The sequence below is a fragment of the Schistocerca serialis genome, chromosome 4 (genome assembly GCF_023864345.2).
Source record: "Schistocerca serialis cubense isolate TAMUIC-IGC-003099 chromosome 4, iqSchSeri2.2, whole genome shotgun sequence".
In the NCBI taxonomy this organism is placed as follows: domain Eukaryota; kingdom Metazoa; phylum Arthropoda; class Insecta; order Orthoptera; family Acrididae; genus Schistocerca; species Schistocerca serialis.
The window spans coordinates 417,396,742-417,418,961 of NC_064641.1; the positions used below are offsets into that span (position 1 = coordinate 417,396,742).

General features: G+C 54.6%; 1 long non-coding RNA gene and 1 pseudogene across 1 annotated transcript in view; both read left to right on the top strand.

Moving 5' to 3' along the window:
- Positions 1-22,220, top strand: part of LOC126474986 (uncharacterized) — a 490,806-nt gene that overhangs the window by 161,782 nt on the left and 306,804 nt on the right. Inside the window, exon 2 of the long non-coding RNA XR_007586622.1 lies at positions 6,713-6,789. This is a non-coding gene — a long non-coding RNA (uncharacterized LOC126474986). The remainder of the gene's footprint in view (positions 1-6,712; positions 6,790-22,220) is intronic.
- On the top strand, positions 7,779-16,280 carry LOC126475647 (large subunit ribosomal RNA; annotated as a pseudogene).

Consider the following 22,220-nt stretch of genomic DNA (forward strand, 5'->3'; position numbering starts at 1 on the left):
ACGGGCTCCCAACCGCGTTTTTATCACCCGTACAATATGGAGACACCAGCGACGAGTGATTCGAGTGCGCTATCGCGAGCTTCTTTGATGCCTGTACCTGCTCCTCAGGACAGGCAAACGAGGAAAATGTGCTGCAAAGACACTCAAGGATCACGTCGCTCCTTGAGCAAAATATTAAAAATAGAAAGATCAGTCAGGCAGCACTGACAATAATCAAGAATGAGTTGGCGGCGTGGGCCATCGCTAACGCCAAGCTAGAGGGACGAGTAGAAGAGCTGGAGAAAGAGAATGAAAGATTGAGGAAACAACCTACCAAGACTTGGGCGGGAATGGTTGCACAAGCGCCACCAAAACCACAAACAACAAAGGACACCATTGCAAGAGTTACAAAAAAAGCAGACACAACAGTGTTCCTAAAGACCCTGCCCTGTCAAGACACTAGCGTTAGGAAAATACAAGAGTTGCTCACCACCACAATAAACCCAGTAAAAGATAAGATTAAAATAAATAAGGGTAAACCAAGCAGAAATTCAGTTATTGTAGAAGTTGCCTCCGAAGAGGACAGAGCAAAATTATTAAACAATGCTAAATTTAACTCGGTGGTCAAATGCGAGCCACCGAGGAAATGAAACCAGTTGGTCATCCTCTATGATGTACCAGCAGTTATGACAAATGAAGAAATACATGAAACTGTAAGGGCACAAAATTTTGAGGAGATGTCAGAGGATGAATTCAAGGAAAATTTTAAACTGAGATTTAAAACAGGGCCTTGAGACCGTGATGTGGTTCACCACGTCGCTGAGGTCTCCGCTCAAATGTGGAGGAAATTAACTTCAATGGGTAAACTGTATATGGGCTTTCATGCCATAAATACATGAGATTATCTTGTGGTACCGCGTTGCCACAACTGTGGAGACCTCGACCACGTTCTGAGGCACTGTACCAGGGGGGTCAGCCTGCTCAAAATGTGGTGAGGATGGACACGTATGGAGAGATTGTAGGGCTGCAGCAGTCTGCATCCCTTGTAAGAGATGGGGCAAAAAACCTTGTGGCGCCTCTGGGCGAAACTGCCCTACCTACAGACTGCTGGAACAAAGATTAATTTCGAGAATAGACTATGGCTGAACAAGCCAAAGCGAACAGGATGCCCAAAAGAAAATCCCCAAGCAAAAGGAGGAGGGATGCCATGAGGGCAAGTGCCTTTAAGTTGTTTTTGAGGTCGCTTACTGATGCCACAATCAATACCAAAGAGGCGAGTACTCAAACGGACTCTACTACAACTGACAGAGGAACTCAAATTGAGCCTCTTACAGTCAGGCCCCTCTCCTCCCAAAGCCGGGAAAGAAGGCCGAGTAAAGATCAACGGCAATGGCATCCTGTAACAGAGACTCCGGCAATCTCAATGAAGGAGAACAGAAATACAAATGAACCAGTTCAGGACAACAAAATAACTAGCTCTAGTGAACCAGCCACAATAGATCCTGTCGTGAGATTGCCACCCATCGACCCAGTCAGAGTCTATCCAAACCTCGAATTTACAATGCAACTGGCAAGACTAGAGCAGCCGACTACCCTGACCACTGCCTTAAGACACGTGGTCTGGGTGGGACATGAATATGGTAGGAGAGTCACCTTCTCGGTAATGGACAGAATCCAACTCAAGTCAGTGAATCTCCCCACCGACTTCAGAGCCCTGCGGGACTTACTAAAGAAAGTCTTCGAAAGACGTGGCGAAAAATTCGACTTGGTTGACATCTACCAGCAAGCAGTTTTGGCAAATGGACGCATTACATTTGACTGGGACAAGACTTGGCCTAACGACAGAATTCACACATATTTTCCATAACAACTAAATGACGATAATCACCATTGGCCAACTTAACCCCCATAGCAGTAGACTTGTGATGCAGGAGCTACGTAAGGAAGTGGAGGGGAGGAGACTGGATCTGGTCTGTCTGCAAGAGCCATACTCCCTAAATGGAAAATTAGCTTTCACAGCTGCGACCTGGCAAGTTATAAGTCGAGGGGAAGACCCAAGATCGGCAATAATTATAACCAACAAACTCCTAAGAGCCACAGTTCTAACACAGTTTACAACTAGCCACTGCAACGTCGTGGAGCTGCAGTCTCCATCCGGAATCATTATCTTCATCAACATGTATTTTCAGTATGGTGACATTGAGAGACACTTGGCGCACCTCACCACAGTCATCACGGCGTTGCGGGGGCGGAAAGTAATTATAACTGCTGACATAAATGCTAAATCCCCCCTATGGTACAGCGGCACCAGGGACCCAAACGGAGAGAGGGCAGAAGAGGCCATCATGGCCTTGCAGCTGGTGGTGGCAAATAAGCCTGGCAACCCTCCGACCTACGTGGCGGGAGGTGGCCAAGGCACAAACATTGATGCGACCTTGGCTACGCCTAATGCTGCGCACTTAATCCAGCATTGGAAAGTTGTAGAGAACGCCACCACTAGTGACCATAATCTTATCACTTTCAGTATGGGAGACAGGGAGAGCCGCTGGGCCATGGGGTGGGAGGTGCAATTTAACTACAAAAGAGCCAATTGGGAGAAACTTGCTAGGGAGTGCGACATTCCTGCACTGCCAGAAGGTGACGGACACCTGGACATTGACGTTGACAATAGAGCTGAGGAATTGATGACAGTAATAACTCAAGTGGTGAAGGCTGCCGTACCAACTAGGAGGAAGGCCATGGCGGCCTCTCTGTCACCATGGTCAGCTGAACAAGAGGAGATGCGCCGGTCTGTCAAAAGGCTCAAGAGGCACTACCAGCGCAGTGTCGTCTGGCTAGAAAAACGACGATGGCTGCAGCTATACTGGGAAGCGAAAGAAAATTTCCATAAACACTTACGTGAAGTAAGATCTAAAAGCTGGGAACACTTCGTTCTGAACCAACTTGCTCTAGACCCTTGGGGAGTTCCCTATAAGCTTGTCCAGGAAAAAATCCGCTCTCCGATGGAGCTCTCAACCGTCAGGTGTGGGGATGGGATGACGGAGTCCTGGCAGGAAACTGCTGAGGTCCTTCTCCAGTCCCTGTTGCCTGATGATACTGGGGATGGAGAAACAAACGAACAACGGCAGCTGCGAGAAACCTACAGCAGCAATGCATATGGAAATGATACGGCAGTCTACCCCTTCTCTGAAGAGGAGGTAGCTGCCCACATGAAATCCCTGAAGAGAGGGAAAGCCCCCGGGCCAGATGGCATTGTGGCGGAGTTGGTGCAATTTCTGGCCTCCCAGATAGTCGCCCCTCTAACTCACCTATACAATGAGTGTCTCAGACAGCAAAAGTTCCCTCGAATTTGGAAGAGGGCAAATGTAGTAATCATTAAGAAAGGTGCTGACAAAGACCCAGCAGAAACAAAATCCTACAGACCAATCTGCCTGCTTGATCTGCTTGGGAAGGTTCTGGAGAGACTGCTGGCTGACAGACTGGCTGCACACCGAGTGCTGTGCGGGATGAGCAGCAGGCAATTCGGCTTCAGGCCTGGGCGATCGGCACCTGATGCATTCGCCCTGGCGGCTGAGGTCTGTGGCTCTACCTCGTACAAGTACATGGTCGGCATCATGGTGGACATAAGTGGCGCCTTCGACAACCTGTGGTGGCCTTCGCTCTTCTCCTGTCTACGGGAGAAGGAGTGTCCAGGGCCGCTATATGGGTGTCTGAGGAGCTATTGCGAGGATCGGGAGGTCTCGCTATCATCCCCCAGCACAAGGGTAAGAAAAACAATCACTAAGGGATGTCCACAGGGCTCCGCACTAGGTCCCCTGTTCTGGGACATCCACATGGAACCTTTACTAGACAAATTACAGCAAAGTGACGAAGTGCTGGAGGTGATAGCCTACGCCGATGACCTCCTCCTACTGGTCGGCGGCCGAAGCCGAGAAGACATAGAGCCTAAGATTGAGCGAGCAATAGAAATACTTCAACTGTGGTGCCGAAACACCAAGATGAAGATTTCACCAGCCAAGTCCACATACCTTCTTCTAAAGGGACAACTAGTCAGAAACCCAACTGTCAGGATAGAGGGCTCACCAGTTCTCAGGCGATGTGAGACTCGATATCTCGGCATCATCATTGATGAAAGGTGGTCATTTGGCAGGCACATTGAAACTGTAACACAAAGAGCTCTACAAGTACTCAACAACCTCATCTCCATTGGACATAAACGCTTCCATCTCCCACCACATCTCATCAAACTATATCATAATAGCATACTCACCTCCATAGACGGTTATGGCTCACGAATCTGGGCACACAGGCTCACGAGGGTGGTGCCCGCCATGACAGTCAGAAGAGTGCAAAGAAACATGATTATGAGATCAGTGGGGGCATACAGTACTACACCGGGAGGAGCCCTGTTAGTCATAATGGGACTCTGCCCCTTAGATATCAAAATTCGGGAACAAGCTGCTTGGTACTGGGCAAAAAAGGGGAACATAGAGAAAATAGAGGAAATTCTGAGAAGCAGGACTGACAATAAAGTTGAGATTACGCGAAGAGGGGATCAGCTGTGGCAACTTTCATGGGAATGCGAAGACACAGGGCGCATAACTTTTGACTTATTACCAGATGGCAGGGAAAGAATGGAAATGTCATATATTGAACCAACCAGGGGACTGATTCACTTTCTCACTGGACATGGACCCTATTCGACATACTTTTGTCGATTCGGGAAAAAGGCGACACCCGCTTGTGACTGTGGTGTTCTGGAGGGTACTCCTGACCATGTAGTCTACGAGTGCCCCCTTTTCAATGATGTGGCCTCTGTGTTACGAGACCAACTACCCCACAATGACACATTTAGACTGTTGAGACAGCGCGACACCTTTCAGATTATCAACGAACTGGCTAACGCGGTATCACAGAAAGTCTTAAAGGGCTACCTGCGAGAACCAAACTAGCACCTTATAGAGACCCTTTAAATACCGATGAAGTCTAGTACCCTATCCCCAAACCGCCTGGGCGCGGAAAGGCCGATTTCTTCAGTCTAGAATCCGCCGCGCCTCGGGATTAGGGAGAGTGGGGTGCAGTTTACACCGATCCAGACAACGCACCCAATTTTGACCTTAGGATAAGTTAGTTGTAGGACCTAGTATATAGATACTATTCTTAGGAACCTGCAGCGACTAACACCATGGCCTGCCCAGTGTCAGGGGCACGCTCATTGGGGTTATCTCAATGAGCAAGGCCTTATAGTAGGTTAATATTTTCAGCTGACACATTTGTAACGCTGCAGGCTTTAGTGACTAGTCCATAGGTAGTTAGGTTACCACTTAGTAATTAAATAACATATTACTTTGCCCATCGTAGTTCCCATATAGTGATCTTACTAACTAGTTACTAAATCATACTTAGAATAGCTGCAATAAAACGTATAAATGTATACGGCCAACTAATCACATAAGGTAGTGAGCTACATTGTATAATTAATAAGCTTTTGAAAGTAAAGAATTTAAAGAAAAAAAAACAGAGTCCCGACCAGAGATGGAAGGGACGCTTTTATTAGATCAAAACCAATCGGTCGGCTCGTCCGGTCCGTTTGCCTTGGTGACTCTGAAGAACTTTGGGCTGATCGCACGGTCCTCGTACCGGCGACGCATCTTTCAAATGTCTGCCTTATCAACTGTCAATGGTAGGTTCTGCGCCTACCATGGTTGTAACGCGTAATGGGGAATCAGGGTTCGATTTCGGAGAGGGAGCCTGAGAAACGGCTACCACATCTAACGGAAGGCAGCAGGCGCGCAAATTACCCACTCCCGGCACGGGGAGGTAGTGACGAAAAATAACGATACGGGACTCATCCGAGGCCCCGTAATCGGAGCGAGTACACTTTAAATCCCTCAACGAGGATCTATTGGAGGGCAAGTCTGGTGCCAGCAGCCGCGGTAATTCCAGCTCCAATAGCGTATATTAAAGTTGTTGCGGTTAAAAAGCTCGTAGTTGGATTTATGTCCCACGCTGTTGGTTCACCGCCCGTCGGTGTTTAACTGGCATGTATTGTGTGACATCCTGCCAGTGGGGCGAGCCGAAGGCGTGCGACCTCCTCGTGCATGCTCGTGCGTCCCGAGGCGGGCCCCGTTGAAATCCTACCAGGGTGGTCTTTATTGAGTGTCTCGGTGGGCCGGCACGTTTACTTTGAACAAATTAGAGTGCTTAAAGCAGGCAAGCCCGCCTGAATACTGTGTGCATGGAATAATGGAATAGGACCTCGGTTCTATTTTGTTGGTTTTCGAAACCCGAAAAGGGACAGGCGGGGGCATTCGTATTGCGACGTTAGAGGTGAAATTCTTGGATCGTCGCAAGACGAACAGAAGCGAAAGCATTTGCCAAGTATGTTTTCATTAAACAAGAACGAAAGTTAGAGGTTCGAAGGCGATCAGATACCGCCCTAGTTCTAACCATAAACGATGCCAGCCAGCGATCCGCTGCGGTTCCTCAGAAGACTCGGCGGGCAGCCTCCGGGAAACCAAAGCTTTTGGGTTCCGGGGAAGTATGGTTGGAAAGCTGAAACTTAAAGGAATTTACAGAAGGGCACCACCAGGAGGGGAGCCTGCGGCTTAATTTGACTCAACACGGGAAACCTCACCAGGCTAGTCGCGTGACATCCTTCGTGCTGTCAGCGATTACCTTTCTTTTTAGAGGGACAGGCGGCTTATAACTGCACGAGATTGAGCAATAACAGGTCTGTGATGCCCTTAGATGTTCTGGGCCGCACGCGCGCTACACTGAAGGAATCAGCGTGTCTTCCTAGGCCGAAAGGTCGGGGTAACCCGCTGAACCTCCTTTATGCTAGGGATTGGGGCTTGCAATTGTTCACCATGAACGAGGAATTCCCAGTACGCGCGAGTCATAAGCTCGCGTTGATTACGTCCTGGCCCTTTGTACACACCGCCCGTCGCTACTACCAATTGAATGATTTAGTGACGTCTTCCGACTGGTACGCGCCATCAACTCTGTCGTTGCCGATGCTACCGGAAAGATGACCAAACTTGGTCATTTAGAGGAAGTAAACGTCGTAACAAGGTTTCCGTAGGTGAACCTGCGGGAGGATCATTACCGACTAGACTGCATGTCTTTCGATGTGCGTGTCGTGTCACGCAACACGCTACCTGTACGGCTCGCAGTAGCCATGCGCCACGTGCGGAACCACGCGTGCTTCTCAAAACTAACGGAATTGTTGTGTGGTACGAGCGCTGAAGCTCTGGAGCGGCTGGCCTGCGTCACCTGGCGCCTGGCGCCGGTTATGAATGACTTTCGCCCGAGTGCCTGTCCGCTCCGGTGTGGAGCCATACGAAGCCCATCGGCCGTGAGGCCTTTGGACACAGAACGTTGGAACAGGGGCCGTCAAACGTCTCAGTCCCGCCTATGCAACTGTTTTGAAAGAGACAGTAGAAACTAAGAAAAGATCACCCAGGACGGTGGATCACTCGGCTCGTGGGTCGATGCAGAATGCAGCCAATTGCGCGTCGACATGTGAACTGTAGGACACATGAACATCGACGTTTCGAACGCACATTTCGGTCCATGGATTCCGTTCCCGGCCACGTCTGGCTGAGGATCGGCTACGTATACTAAAGCGCACGGCGTTTGCCCCCTTCGGAGACCTGGGAGTGTCGAGGCCGCCTGTGGGGCCGGCCGCGTCTCCTTAAACGTGCGATGCGCACCCGTCGCCTGGCGGTTTGCATACCGGTACTTTCTTGGTAGCGTGCACAGCCGGCTGGCGGTGTGGCGTGCAACACTTCGTACAACGACCTCTGAGCAGGCGAGACTACCCGCTGAATTTAAGCATATTACTAAGCGGAGGAAAAGAAACTAACAAGGATTCCCCCAGTAGCGGCGAGCGAACAGGCAAGAGTCCAGCACCGAACCCCGCAGGCTGCTGCCTGTCGTGGTATGTGGTGTGTGGGAGGGTCCACTACCCTGACGCCTCGCGCCAAGCCCAAGTCCAACTTGAATGAGGCCACGGCCCGTAGAGAGTACCAGGCCCGTAGCGGCTGGTGCAAACGTTGGTGGGACCTCTCCTTCGAGTTGGGTTGCTTGAGAGTGCAGCTCCAAGTGGGTGGTAAACTCCATCTGAGACTAAATATGATCACGAGACCGATAGCGAACAAGTACTGTGAGGGAAAGTTGAAAAGAACTTTGAAGAGAGAGTTCAAAAGTACGTGAAACCGTTCTGGGGTAGACGTGAGAAGTCCGAAATGTCGAATGGGTGAGATTCACGCCCATCCGGCCACTGGCCGTTCCGGTGTGCGGTGGGCCGCACTTCTCCCCTAGTAGGACGTCGCGACCCGCTGGGCGCCGGCCTACAGCCCGGGTGCGCAGCCTGTCCTTCCGCAGGCCTCGGTTCGCGTCTGTTGGGCAGGGCCCCGGTGTCCTGGCTTGCTGCTCGGGGGTATATCTGAAGGAGTCGATTCGCTCCTTTGGGCGCTCGGGCTCCCGGCAAGCGCGCGCAGTTCTTCCCGGATGTCGGACCTACCTGGCCGGGCCCCGGACCCGCGCCGCTAATGGCACGGGATGCTCTCGGGCGGAATAATCGCTCCCGTCAGCGGCGCTTCAGCTTTGGACAATTTCACGACCCATCTTGAAACACGGGCCAAGGAGTTTAACACGTGCGCGAGTCATTGGGCTGTACGAAACCTAAAGGCGTAATGAAAGTGAAGGTCTCGCCTTGCGCGGGCCGAGGGAGGATGGGGCTTCCCCGCCCTTCTCGGGGGGGCGGCCTCCACACTCCCGGGGAGTCTCGTCCTCATTGCGAGGTGAGGTGCACCTAGAGCGTACACGTTGGGACCCAAGAGATGGTGAACTATGCCTGGCCAGGATGTAGTCAGGGGAAACACTGATGGAGGTACGTAGCGATTCTGACGTGCAAATCGATCGTCGTAGCTGGGTATAGGGGAGAAAGACAAATCGAACCATCTAGTAGCTGAATCCCTCCGAAGTTTCCCTCAGGATAGCTGGTGCTCGTACGAGTCTCATCCGGTAAAGTGAATGATTAGAGGCCTTGGGGCCGAAACGACCTCAACCTATTCTCAAACTTTAAATGGGTGAGATCTCGGGCATGCTTGATATGCTGAAGCCGCGAGCAAACGACTCGGATCGGAGTGCCAAGTGGGCCACTTTTGGTAAGCAGAACTGGCGCTGTGGGATGAACCAAACGCCGAGTTAAGGCGCCCGATTCGACGCTCATGGGAAACCATGAAAGGCGTTGGTTGCTTAATACAGCAGGACGGTGGCCATGGAAGTCGGAATCCGCTAAGGACTGTGTAACAACTCACCGGCCGAAGCAACTAGCCCTGAAAATGGATGGCGCTGAAGCGTCGTGCCTATACTCGGCCGTCAGTCTGGCAGTCTTGGCTGGTCCTTGTGGCCGGCCGCGAAGCCCTGACGAGTAGGAGGGTCGCGGCGGTGGGCGCAGAAGGGTCTGGGCGTGAGCCTGCCTGGAGCCGCCGTCGGTGCAGATCTTGGTGGTAGTAGCAAATACTCCAGCGAGGCCCTGGAGGGCTGACACAGAGAAGGGTTTTGTGTGAACAGCCGTTGCACACGAGTCAGTCGATCCTAAGCCATAGGAGAAATCCGATGTTGATGGGGGCCGCCATAGCATGATGCACTTTGTGCTGGCCCCCATTGGGCGAAAGGGAATCTGGTTCCTATTCCGGAACCCAGCAGCAGAACCTATACAAGTTGGGCCCCTCTTTTAGAGATGCTCGTCGGGGTAACCCAAAAGGACTGGGAAACGCCGTCGAGAGTTTGGGAAAGAGTTTTCTTTTCTGCATGAGCGTTCGAGTTCCCTGGAATCCTCTAGCAAGGAGATAGGGTTTGTAGCGCGAAGAGCACCGCAGTTGCGGCGGTGTCCTGATCTTCCCCACAGACGTTGAAAATCCGGGAGAGGGCCACGTGGAGGTGTCGCGTCGGTTCGTACCCATATCCGCAGCAGGTCTCCAAGGTGAAGAGCCTCTAGTCGATAGAATAATGTAGGTAAGGGAAGTCGGCAAATTGGACCCTTAACTTCGGGATAAGGATTAGCTCTGAGGATCAGGGCGTGTCGGGCTTGGTCGGGAAGTGGGTCAGCGCTAACGTGCTGGGTCTGGGCGAGGTGAGTGCCGTAGGGGTGCCGGTAAGTGCGGGTGTTTAGCGCGGGCGTGGTCTGCTCTCACCGTTGGTCGGCCTCGTGCTGGCCGGCGGTGCAGGATGCGCGCGCCTGCGCGGCGTTCGTGCCCTGATGCTTCAACCTGCGTGCAGGATCCGAGCTCGGTCCCGTGCCTTGGCCTCCCACGGATCTTCGTTGCTGTGAGGGCGCGTCCGCCTTGGCGTGCTCCTTCGGGGGCGCGCAGGTGCGCAAATTCTCTTCGACCGCCATTCAATGATCAACTCAGAACTGGCACGGACTGGGGGAATCCGACTGTCTAATTAAAACAAAGCATTGCGATGGCCGTAGCGGGTGTTGATGCAATGTGATTTCTGCCCAGTGCTCTGAATGTCAACGTGAAGAAATTCAAGCAAGCGCGGGTAAACGGCGGGAGTAACTATGACTCTCTTAATGCTCACATGATGTGTCATATACTGATCCTCTCTATCCACTCCTTAGTATCCTAGCGATGTCGAGTGGATGATGGTTCGCTTAGCCTCTCAGTTGGGAATCCTATCTCTGGCCTTCTCGTGGCAGGGGTCGTAAGAGGTTCTTAGGAAGGTTGTGCATGAGTATAGCTCTTCCAAAGTTCCTCGACCGACAGAGCGGGGTGAATCTTTTGGGGCTTGGGGGTTGCCGCCCCCCTGTCCCCGTTTCAGCTGGCCCCAACACAAAGAAGAAAGCAGGTAGCGGTACTCCCACAGGAGGCGCCGCGCCAGTTGTTGGGTCTGCATCCGACGCCACCAGTTCAGGTCGAGCCGCAGTATCTGCCATCACATGTCCTGAGTGCCACCGGACCTTCACCACTAAGACGGGTCTCGGTGTATATCGTCGCCATGCCCATCCTGCCACAGCCAATGCAGAGGTGACCACTGAGAGGGTGAAGACCAGGTGGTCAAGTGAAGAGCTGTTACGCCTGGCCCACTCTGAGGCAGCACTTAAGCTCAAGGGCACCCGGTTCCTAAACCAAGAGCTAGTAAAGGCTTTCCCACATCATTCCCTTGAGTCCATAAAAGGACAGCGTCGTGGAACAGCCTATAGGTACCAGTTCGCCCAGTTTGTTGCTGCCCTCTCTGCTGTTGGGGTTTGGCCTCCTCCATCAGTTGCAGCCGTGGAGCCTGCCAGTTCGTGTGCAGCACCCCCCTCCCCATCTCCAGCTGTCGATATGGTCGACCAGGCTGTGTGGTCGGCTCTGGCAGCCCTCCGGACGTCTGGGCCTAAGTATAGTGCAGTCGATGACATCCTGGCGCTTGGGCCAACTACATTGGCCTCAGTCATCATGGGCATGCTTTCGGCTGCCCTTGATGCCATTGGCAGCAGGGAGCCATTGCACAATCCTGTTGCCTCCCGCCGGATGTCGGAGCCACGATTGACGAAGCCGGCCCTGCGGAGGAGGGAGTACGCCCTCTGTCAGTGGCCTTCTCAAAGAGCGCTGCTCGCTGCATCAGCGGCCTTCTGGACGGAACGCTCCTTCACCCACCACCCCCTATTCCTGAGTTGGTGGAGTTTTGGAAGGACCTTTTCACCCAGCGACCATCTGGCTGGGTGGACCGTCTGGAAGGTCGGCTGTTGCCTTCCTCCATCGAAGTTCCTTTTGACCAACTGTGGGCCCCTATTATGATGGAGGAAGTTGTTTCAGCGCTCCCCCCTCGTCGCTCCGCTGCAGGCCCAGACCGACTGACACCAGCCCAGATTCGCCGTATACCCCGTGAGGTCCTCCTTAAAATCCTTAACCTTTTCCTCTTGACCCGTCGCCTCCCATCCCAACTTCTCCAAGCCCGCACATCCCTGTTGCCCAAGCAGGCCGCCCCAGCATCCCCCGCTGACTTCCGTCCGATCACGGTTTGCTCAGTCCTCGCTAGGGTCTTCCATAAGCTCCTGGCGGGACGTCAGATGAGGACCTGTGTGCTGGACGGGCGTCAGCGGGCTTTCCTTCCTCAGGATGGGATGCTGCACAACACGTTCTTGTTGGACTTGGCGATGACTCAGGCCAGGGTGAACTGTTGCTCCCTCTATGTCGCGTCCCTGGATATGTCCAAGGCATTCGACTCTCTAGACCATGGTGCCCTGAGACCCGCCCTGAGGGCACATGGTCTGCCTGAGGAGTTCATTGGATACGTCCTGGGATGCTACGAGGATGGGGTGACGATGATCTCTGGTCCTGGGATGTCGCTGGGTCCAGTGCGGCCTTCAAGGGGTGTTAGGCAGGGTGATCCACTCACTCCTATCCTTTTCAACCTTTCCTTAGACCTCATGCTTGCTCGCCTCCCAGACTACATTGGTGCCAATGTGATGGGACGACGTCTCAACGCTGCTGCTTTCGCTGACGACCTCCTGTTGTTCGCCGAGACTCCTGGAGGGCTCCAGGACCTTATTGATGCAGCAACATCTGCCCTTGTGGACCTTGGTCTCCAAGTCAACCCCGGAATGTGCTTCACTCTCGCCCTCACGACGTCTGGCTGTGAGAAGAAGATAAAGGTCGATGACACCGCGACCTTCAGGGCTGGGTATACCATCCTCCCAGCCCTGGCGATCGAGAGCACTTTCCGATATCTCGGCCTGGAGTTCTCCACAAGCGGACGCAGCCATTTTCATCCGAGGCGGGAGGTCGAGCGAAAGCTGACCGTCCTGTCCAAGGCACCACTAAAGCCACAACAGCGCTTGCATGCCCTCAGAACCGTCGTCTTGCCAGGAATTCACCACGGCTTGGCCCTTTCGAGGACCTGCCTAGGAGCCCTGTCAGCAATGGACACCACCATCCACGCAGCTATTAGATCTTGGCTGTGCCTGCCAGCAGACGTCCCTGTTGGTTACTTCCATGCCCCTGTGTCATCTGGGGAGCTGGGAGTGCCAACAGCGCGCTGGCTAGGGCCACTTCTGCGGCGGAACCGGCTTGCAAAGATGCGGGCATTGGGTGTCCTATCCGACGCGACAGCAGACGACGTTCTGGGGCGTGAGATTGGGAGGCTTGAGCAGCAATTACGGGGAAACAATACGGTTATATGGACGACCAACCAAATGGGCTGGATGTGGGCTGAACGGCTGCATCTGTCGGTGGACGGCGCCACCCTTAAGAAGTCTGCCCGAACACCAGGGCAGCATAGCTGGGTCGACAATCCTCGACTAGCGATCACAGGCCGCGACGTCATCTCCTGCATCCATACGAGGATCAATGCCCTTCCAACCTGGGCACGGTTGCAGCGAGGTCGTGCTGGTGACACTAACTGTCGGGCTGGCTGCATCGCTAAGGAAACTGCAAACCACGTTGTCCAGCATTGCTTCAGAAGTCACGACGCCCGAGTGAAGCGACACAACGCTCTATCGTCTTACGTCGCGCAGGGACTTCGTCGCAGGGGCTTCGACGTCCATCTGGAGCCCCACCTCAGGACATCCGAGGGACTGAAGAAGCAGGACATCATGGCAGTTCGTGGCGATGCAGTCTATATCATCAATGCCCAGGTGGTTGGTGTCAATCTTGACATCGAAGAGTGTCACCAGCAGAAAGTCGCGGTTTACAATACGGAAGCCGTCCACCAGGCGATTAGGAGTCAGACCCCAGCAGCCAAGAACATCACCACCTCTTCAGCCACCATCTCATGGAGGGGGGTGTGGTCACCTACATCTGCACAGGATCTGTGTCAGCTTGGGTTCAAGGACCACCACTTTGCGACGATGTCAACGTGGGTACTCCTCAGGACTGTGATGGCGGCATGGCGGTTCGACACTATGACTGCCATTAGGCGCACGATGCCCCGAACTGGTGTTGGGTGATGGCCCAATTATATGTTGTCTACGCTGCTGCCTGGCGTCTGTCAACAGGCACAAAACCATCTCTGTTCACGTCTTTACCTGTCCGTCTAATGTTTGTACTGTATTTGTCATTTGTAAACCCACTTCGTGGGTATTTATCTCTGTTGTATGTTCACTTGACATGAATAAAGACGGCTGAAATAGTCAAATGCCTCGTCATCTAATTAATGACTCGCATGAATGGATTAACGAGATTCCCGCTGTCCCTATCTACTATTAACGTCCATGGGGAAAGTGGGGCACTAAACTGGGAGGCTTTAGTGCCTTTTTTTCCCCATGGACATGTACAAAAAGAGTAACACGTGATGAAGCGTATGTTACCATGATCACTCTACAGCCACAATAATCCACGCACCTTGAAGGGACCATGGCTGAGTGTGGAGGGGGGATGAGCAATCTTTCAGAGCCCTGAGGATGCCTCTACATGGTCCCTGGGACACCAGTGGCGGTAGGGGTATGTTAAAGTGAGGTAAAAAGAAACGTGCAGAAACTAGACAGGCTACGATACTGGGCAACCAGTGATCAATGGCATGAGGGCCTAGCCAACCTGGAGGTTCATAGGAGGTCCCCCTAAACCTCCCGTAAAAACCTATCATGCCAAGACGGATGCTATCCTTCTGGTGAAAGGGTCGCCACCAGCAGTGTCGGCGCCACCTCCACGTGGTTCCCCTTGGGCACTCAGTATTGAGGGTGGCCAAAGGCGCTTCTCCACATAGAGAGTCCATTCCCCAACACCGGGGGTAATTTTTCCAAGTCGGTTTCTGAAGGCAGTGTTCTGGCTCCATAGTGGATCATGGGGTGGAGCAGAGGGGAGGATGAGCCAGAGCTCGGGTATCCCCAATGACACCCACCATATGGGGAGGGGAAACCCAAACCAGTGACCATGTTTGATACTGTCCCTATCTATATCTAGCGAAACCACTGCCAAGGGAATGGGCTTGGAAAAATTAGCGGGGTAAGAAGACCCTGTTGAGCTACTATTAACGTCCATGGGGAAAGGGGGTCACTAAACTGGGAGGCTTTAGTGCCTTTTTTCCCCATGGACATGTACACAAAGAGGAACACGTGATGAAGCGTATGTTCCCATGAGCACTCTACAGCCCCAATAATCCGCGCACTTTGGAGGGACCATGGCTGAGTGTGGAGGGGGGATGAGCACTGTGAGGTGACATGAGAGTTGTAGCACAAGTGGGAGATGGCAACATTGCCAGTGAAATACCACTACTTTCATTGTTTCTTTACTTACTCGGTTAGGCGGAGCGCGTGCGTCGTGGTATAACAACCCGGCGTCACGGTGATCTCGAGCCAAGCGTGTTAGGGTTGCGTTTGCGCCGCGGCTCCGTGTCCGTGCGCCACAGCGTGCGATGTGTGTCGGTGCAAGCCTGCGCGTGCCGTGCGTCCCGTGTGCGTCGGCGCGTCCGCGTGTGCGGTGCAGTTTACTACCTCGCGTGATCCGATTCGAGGACACTGCCAGGCGGGGAGTTTCACTGGGGCGGTACATCTGTCAAAGAATAATGCAGGTGTCCTAAGGCCAGCTCAGCGAGGACAGAAACATCGCGTAGAGCAAAAGGGCAAAAGCTGGCTTGATCCTGATGTTCAGTGCGCATAGGGACTGCGAAAGCACTGCCTATCGACCCTTTTGGCTAGGAGAGTTTCCAGCAAGAGGTGTCAGAAAAGTTACCACAGGGATAACTGGCTTGTGGGGTCCCAGCGTTCATAGCGACTTCGCTTTTTGATCCTTCGATGTCGGCTCTTCCTATCATTGCGAAGCAGAATTCGCCAAGTGTTGGATTGTTCACCCACTAATAGGGAACGTGAGCTGGGTATAGAACGTCGTGAGACAGGTTAGTTTTACCCTACTGATGACTGTGTCGTTGCGATAGTAATCCTGCTCAGTACAAGAGGAACCGCAGGTTCGGACATTTGGTTCACGCACTCGGCCGAGCGGCCGGTGGTGCGAAGCTACCATCCGTGGGATTAAGCCTGAACGCCTCTAAGGCCGAATCCCGTCTAGCCATTGTGGCAACGATATTGCTAAGGAGTCCCGAGTGTCGAAAGGCTCGAAAATGCGTGACTTTACTAGGCGCGGTCGACCCACGTGGCGCCACGCCAAACGGGCCCAACTTGTTTGCCGGATGGGGCACTCGGGCGGCGTTCTCTGGGATCTGTTCCTGGCGCCGCCCTGCTCCTACTGGTCGACCATGAGTGTCTATATTTCGATGTCGGGACTTGGTACCGGGCGGGGTGTTGTACTCGGTAGAGCAGTTGCCACGCTGTGATCTGTTGAGATTCAGCCCTAGCTTGGGGGATTCGTCTTGTCGCGAGACGAGACCCCCGGCGGCTGGGCGCCAGGGGCACGTGTGGCCCACCCACCCACCCTTGCTTGTTTCTTGTGTGTCGCATCTCTGGCCGTATCGGTTTGGCCGGGCGCACCGCACCCAGGGCGCTGCATTGGGTGCGGAGCACTGAGGCGTATGGGTTTGCGGGACCCTTGCCGCTGACGTGGGCGCTGCGATGGGTGCCGCCTCCGTGTGCGCGGGAGCGGCGGGGGAGGCGGCGGCGGCGGCGGCGGCCGGGCGCGTTGTGTTCTGCTGCGCTACAGCGTATCGCTTAGTCAGCCGGTGATGGGTGCCAGACGGGCGTTGTCGGCCCACTGGTCGGAGCGTCGCGTGGAGGCGGCGGCGTCGTATGGGTGCCGTGCGGCGGTTGCGGTGCCCGGCGGGGTCTGGTACGTTGTCGCCGTCCCCCCCGTCGTGTGGTAACACCGCAGTACGGTGAACGACAATACCTCTAAACAATGGATGTGAAATAAAATATAATAACACATGATGCTCCGCAAGAAAATAGACTTGGGATAGGGCGTGTCGTTGGCAAGTCCCCGGGACAGCTAGTGTGGGTGGTGATAAGTCCGTTGGGGGGGGGGGCGAGGTATTACGAAATAAAGAATACATGAATAAACCAAATAGACAAGAGCAATAGATAAAGAGATAGTGGTCGCGCGCCCCCTCTCGTACCGACGACATGAATGTCCACAGTAAACATACCATACCGCCATCTGTGAAATACCCAGGCCACTCGGGCGTCTACTTCGTGAAGACACCATACTGCCATCTATGGGAATGTGACTAAACGACATTGACATCCAGCCCAGAAACGACACCTCCATCTACAGGAATCCGACGAAACTACGCCAACCATACTGCGAAAACACAGTATCGCCATCTATGAAACTACGACAAAACCACATACAATACCTCCATCTACGCGAATCTGACAACACTACGTCCACCAAGTCGAGCGCACCACAAAACATACCGTCATCGGTAGGTCTCCCGCAACATGACCTCCTGCAACGACGATACCGCCATCTATGGGACGCCAAGCCCACTAAGACATCGATGGGCCCACAGTGCCCATCGTCTGACCCCACCCACAAAGCCTGCATCCTCTGTCCACCACAGGAGCCCCAACTTCAGTGCTTGTGCCGCACGAAGTCGTGGACAGACAATCACTCCACCCGCATCCAGACGTGCCCCACCCCAACCGCCCAACTTGCAACTCCAGTGGATGAACGGCGGACTTTTCACGCACTCGTAAGTTGCAATCCACCCCGATATCTTGCGTTTCATGAAGAGTTTTATCCGTCAGAGGGTTGGATCCCCTCACTCCCACCCTTAAGTACCTTGGCGTCACCCTCGACCGTCGCCACTCCTGGACTCCCCACCTCCGGACAATCCAAGCCAAGGCACGCTCCCGACTCAGTCTCCTCAAGCTCCTCTCCGGCCTACGTGGGGTCTGGACCCCTCCACCATCCTCCACACCTATAAATCCCTCATCCGCCCTATCCTTTGTTATGCCCATCCGGCTTGGATCTCCGCCCCCCCTCCCCATGATCTCCACCTCGCCCATCGCATCCGTCTCCCCTCCCCCACGCGGATCCTGTATGATCTAATCCCCTTCCCCCACCTCCTCCTTTTCCTTGAAAGGATACGGATCCTGTACACCTCCTGTAAACTCGATCCTCCTCACCCACTCATCTCCCCGATCCTCACCAACCCCCGCCTGCTGCCGCGCCTGTATTACCATGTCCCACCCGGTCTCCATCTCTCCACCCTCCTTACCCTCTCCCAAGGTGGCTTTCGCCAGCTCCCGCTCCCTGATGATATCCTCCTTCCCTGCATCTACCCCTCCTATCAACTTTGATCCTCCCCCCCACCTCCTGTGTCCTTTCCTTTAGGCACCCTCCCTCCCCCCTTTCCCTTCCCTTCTCTTTCCTTTCCCCCCTGCCTCCTCCCCTCTCCCCCGGGCTTCCCCTCCCCCTTCCTCCCTCCCCCTCCCTCCTTTGACCATGGGAGCTCTGCTCTCCCCTCTCCCATTTCCCCCTCCTCCTCCTCCACCTCCTGTCTTGGCAGGTCCGCGGACTCGTACACGCTCAGTGAACATTCGCGCGCCGGAGATCATCGCCATCAGTGTTTAGTTTGTGTGCATCGTTTTTTGTTTCGTGCAGTTACAACTCAACTGTTGACATGTGCCGTCGCCGTTCTCCGTGTTTTGTGCGCCGTGTCTCCGAGTGGTAGTGTTTCTTTTCGTCCAACGTGATCGGCTTCTTGTTTGTTTTTTTTGTATCTCCATTTTTTGCCCGCCGTTTTTTGTATTGTATATATCACCTCTCTGTCATGTCTATTGTTCCACTTAAGGCTGAAGAGCAGCGTACTATGTTGCTGACAGCCCGCCTGTATAGGTGTTTAAAATTACAATAAAGGAAAAAAAATGGATCCCCTCATTCGAAGGCGCCTGATTGCAGAGCCTGGGCTGCTCTCAGGTTGGAATCTCCGTGTTCGAAGATTGTGTCCGTCTGTCTGTCTGTCTGTCTGTCTGCCTGCCCGTCTGCCCGCCGCTTACTGCTGTAGCTGTTGGTTCGTCCGTCCGTCCGTCCGTCCGCCTGCCTGCTCGCTGTCTATCACCGCCGCTACCGCTGCTGCCTGCTGTCAGTCCGTCCGTCCGTCTGTTCGCCGCCGCCGCCTGGTCGCCGCCGCCGCCTGGTCGCCGCCAGCCGGTGCCCGCCGCCGTCGCCGCCGCCGCCTGGTCGCCGCCAGCCGGTGCTCGCCGCCGTCGCCGCCGCCGCCTGGTCGCCGCCGCCGCCGCCGTCCGACCCTGGTCTTTGGCCGTCTTCGTCTTCCTCCGTCCTCGTCTTCCTCCGTCTTTGTCTTCGTCTGTCCCCTGTTTGTGTCCTTACCTTTTCGTTCTGTGCGTTATTGTTTCTCCCTGACGTCATGTCCACCCTCACCACCACCGCCACCGCTACCACCATCGCCATAGTTTACACTTCTCCTTCTGCCGCCTCCACCACTATGACGTGGTGTGCCCAGTCCCACCCACCTCCTTCCATCCAACCTCTTCTCACTCTCCCTTCGCCCTCGCTCTTTGTCGCCCCCTCTCCAGCTTCTTCCTCACGCTCCTCTCGATCTGATCCTTTCCCCCCACTCCAACAGCCTGTCACTGCAGCTCTGGCTAGGGTGGTGGCCCGTTGGGCTACTGTCCATGCCCAGCTCTCCCCGTCGCCTTCGCCATCACCGCCGCCGCCGTCACCGTCACCGTCACCGTCACCGTCACCGTCTCCAGCGCCGTCTGCTTCGTCCACAATGGGACCTGTCCCTTCCCACCACCTCCCTATAGCTCTCGTCCCTCTTGTCACCACCCGCCCTTCTGCCGCCGTTAAGCGCCCTAGTGGCACCACCACCTCCTCTGACCCCAAAAAGGCCCCGCCCCGTCCTCCTTCCCCCCCCCAGGGCGCCATGGATATCTCCCCACCTGGCCCTGCTCCCTCCGCCTCTTCCGCCTCCTCCTCCTCCTCCTCCTCCCCCCTCTTTCTACAAATACCTCCTCTCCCATCCCTATCCTTCCTTTCCTGAGGAATGGAATCTCTCCCTCCTCCTCCACCAACACTTCCCTGGTGCACCTATCTCTCTCCTCACTCCCAGATGGGATTCCGTTCTCATCTCCTCCCCCAGCCCCACCCTCCATACTGACATCCTCTCCCGCCTCCCCATCACCCGTTTTGGCCCCGACGCCTCCCGCAACTTGCTCCTTCCCCATCACCTACCCGCCAACCCCAACTCCCGCGTCGCCCACCGACCATCACCGCCGTGATCACTCGGCTTAGTCCGCCGATCACAGAGGAGGAGGTGTTGGTGGAGCTCAAGGCGCATCCCATGCTGGAGGTGCAGGAGGTCCGCCGCATTTTCAACTCGGCCGGCCCCACCCGCCTTATGCGGGTTTTCTCTGAGGACGCCCCCTCCATTGACCATCTCCTGAAGGAGGATGCCCTCTTCTTCAACCAGCGTTACAAGGTCGACCCCTCCCATTCTCCTCCTCAATCCCTGCGCTGCCAGAGGTGTCTGCGCTATAACGCGCACCCCACAGCTGAATGCCACAAGGCCCCCACCTGCCCGCATTGTAGGCAGGCACACTTCTTCAGGCAGTGCCCTAATCTCCAATCCCCTCCTTCCTGCAATACCTGCAATCTCAATCATCCCACCTACTCCCAAAAGTGTAAAGCCCGACCCCCTCCGACCACTCCTAAACTCACCGTCCCTGTCCGTCCTCTGGACACCCCCACCCCTCCTGCAAATTCCCTTCATCCCCCTGCACTGCTGAGGACATCATCTGGTTCCTCACCATCGTCCTCCAGAATGTCCATCCCTTTCAGCGCCCCCACACCCTCCAATAGGTATCCCTCGCCGCCCATTCCATTTTCCACCTCAAAATGTACGCCACCTACTCCAACAACCAGGCCCATTTCACCTTCTCCCGACTTGACACCATCGTCTAAATCCCTGTCATGGCGCAACAGCAACGTATCCTTTTCAACAACATCCGCTCCATTCCCGGCAACAAGAACCTCTTCCTGCACACCCTTGCCACCCACCGCGTGGATGCCTTCCTCCTTAATGAAACCTTCCTCCAACCCAACCACTCCATTCACACTTCGCCCTATCTCCTCCACCGCTCCGATAATCCCCTCCCAATTGTGCGTGGCGGAGTAGCCATTGGTCACCGCCGCCAGATCCCCGTTCGGCTGCAACCCCTCCTTCCCGACCCCACCGAACACCTGATCCTTTGTCTCTTCTACCTCGGCCTTACCGTTACCTGCGCCACCATCTATGTCCGCCCCAACGCCCCTATTCCCTTCGACTTCCTCTCCCACATCGACCGTACCTTCTCCTCTTATGTGATCGCCGCCGACCTCAACATCCATAGTCGTCCCGCCGCCCAGTTACGGCGGTGGCATCGGTTCCTCTCCTCCCTTCAAGACGACCTAATCCCCATCCCCCAGCACACCCGTCCTGAATCCACTTCCACTCCTCATGTTATCCTCTCCTCCCCCAACCTCCTTGGCCGCATAATGGTGGATCTTCTGGAACCTATTGGTAGCGACCATCTCCCTGTCCTAATCACCATTTCAGACGGTCGTCGCCCACGCCCCAACCCTCGTCATCACCCTCCCCCTAAGTATGTCCACGACTATTCGCGTGCCGACTGGAATGCCTACCGGGATACCCTTTCCACCCAGGTCGATAGCCACCCCTTCGCCTACCACCACCCTGACGATGTCACCCATGCCACCTCCTTTCTCCAGCAGACCTTGTCTGAGGCCGTGGAGGCCCACGTCGCTACTGTCGCCATCCACCCCCACCGTCCTACCTTACCACCACAGGCCGTCCTCCTCCTCCGTGAATCCCGTCGTCTCTACCATGCCTTCCTCTGCACGCATGACCCGGACACACTATGACGCCACCAGCAACTCCAGCGACACATTCGTAATTTGCTCGCGGCTAAGAAACGCCGGGACTGGCGACAGACATCCACCCATTTAAATGCTACCCTACCAATAAACACGTGCAAGTTCTGGTCGGACTTCCGTCGCCTTACCGGAACTAACCCCTCCCCCTATTATCCTCTTCTCCATGATGATCACCCTTTCCCTGACACCCTTGGTAAGGCCAATCACTTTGCCTCCTACTTCTCCAATGTATTTTCCATCCCCGATGATCCCCAGTTCGATTACTCCCTCTTCCCGGATATCCGCGATCGAACTGACACCTCTGTCCCTCCCCTCGCTCCTGGTTTCCAGTACTTGGACAACATTGCACACACGGAACTCAATGTACTTATCACTACACAGGATCTCATTGATACACTCCGCACAAAACGCAACACCGGTCCTGGTCACGATCATGTCACCTACCGTCAC